Below are 1,713 nucleotides of genomic sequence, written 5' to 3'. Positions count from 1 at the left end.
GGAAGGAAGGAAGGAAGGAAGGAAGAAAGAAAGAAAGAAAGAAAGAAAGAAAGAAAGAAAGAAAGAAAGAAAGAAAGAAAGAAAGAGAAAGAAAGAAAGAAAGAAAGAATAAACCTCTTCTATGAATGGAATAATTAATATACACCCATGACTAGTCTACCCTTCACCTTCAGAGGAAGAAAAGAACCTGTCTTGCACAAGCAGTCACTTTTTACATTCAGGAGGAGTTTCTCAGGTTCAGATCTAGGTTGGGGAGTGTCCCATACAAACTCTCCCAAAATGAAAATATTTCAAAAAGCTTCATCCTGTAATTCTTGAAATGTTTAGAGTTCCCTAAGTTCTGCAACGTGGATTCACAGAAAGGTTTTAGCTGGCTCATTTCTTAATTGAGTTTCTTATCTGTGTTTGCAGACACGGACCCCAGAGGTCCAGCTCTGGCTTTGCTGCTACACTTGGGAAGCTGTAAACTCCACGGTTTCTGTGACCTGTGTTTTTTCCTGTAAATCTGACTGGATCCTTCATTGCCTCATATTTTAAGCTTGACTCTGTTGTAGTTGTCAAAAGTGATCATATCTCTGTAAAGACCCCATACTACTAAAATAACCCCAAAGAGTTCAGACACCTGAAAAGAAAAAATAGGTTTGCAGATTGGCTTCCTAAATTTAACTAAGTGTGGCTTGGCATTCCCATAGGAAGTAATAAGGATGCCTTGAAATTTCATACTGTTTCAGTTGAGGTAAAATGGTCCTGAAAAAGTTAACAGAGAAATTTGTTCAAGAATTATTAATCACCTAGGGAACTTTGGCACCTTTTTTGTAGTTTTGCTTTAGTTTATTTGTTTATTTCAGCTTTTGAAAGCAGAATCACACATGGTCTTGGTTGCTTTCTACTCCCTACATGACCAAGTATGGCCTTCAACGCTCACTGCCCTCTCTGCCTCTCTGCCTCCCAGTATTGACATTATAGGCATGTGGCGCTATGCCTGAAAACGAACGTTTTTCCTTTGATTTTATAACCCTCGGAGAGATATAAATGAATCATTACAAGCAAAGTCCTGAAGCCTGTAATGTGAGGCTGTCTCCCAGCCCTAACCATCGCTCTGATGGTAAAAACGATGGTTAAGAGCCCTTACACTTTGCATACTGCAGGGCTACAGTCAGGACTTCTTCAGAGACAGCAGGTCGGCAGTGTTCAGGGCTGCTCTGCAGAGACAATGAGTCTGGGCAATAGTCTTCGCTTTACAACTTCTTATCAGTGTCAAAGCTGACGTTTCCTTGTCTCCCAAAACACCCACAGTCTCATGCATACACTAGAACCTGGGGTCCACAAGCAGAATCCCATACAGGACATTTGCTCACAGACAATTATTATGTACCATTTAGACATCAATTGCCTCCTCTCCAAGACTACTTTCTTCTCTGTTGGAAACATGTAGTTTAAAAAGTAAGAAAATGATATATTCCTCTCTCTCTCTCTCTCTCTCTCTCTCTCTCTCTCTCTCTCTCTCTCTCTCTGTTTCTGTGTGTGTGTGTGTGCACATGTGCCTGTGTGTGTCTGTTTCTGTCTCTCTCATCTGTCTTTTTCTCTGACTCTGTCTTTCTCTGTGTCTCTCTCTGTGTATATCTGTCTGTCTGTGTGTATCTGTCTGTCTCTGTGCCTCTGTTTCTGTCTCTCTGTCTCTCTTTGTCTGTCTGTCTGTCTGTCTGTCTGTCT

At 41.1% G+C, this 1,713-nt stretch overlaps 1 protein-coding gene across 1 annotated transcript in view; it reads left to right on the top strand.

The window, feature by feature from the left end:
* The window catches only part of Ucn3 (urocortin 3), a 7,012-nt gene that overhangs the window by 1,329 nt on the left and 3,970 nt on the right, over window positions 1–1,713 (top strand). The gene's annotated exons all lie outside the window — the stretch shown is intronic.

The sequence above is a fragment of the Mus pahari genome, chromosome 16 (genome assembly GCF_900095145.1).
Source record: "Mus pahari chromosome 16, PAHARI_EIJ_v1.1, whole genome shotgun sequence".
NCBI lineage: Eukaryota > Metazoa > Chordata > Mammalia > Rodentia > Muridae > Mus > Mus pahari.
This window is presented reverse-complemented; position numbering and strand designations above follow the sequence as displayed.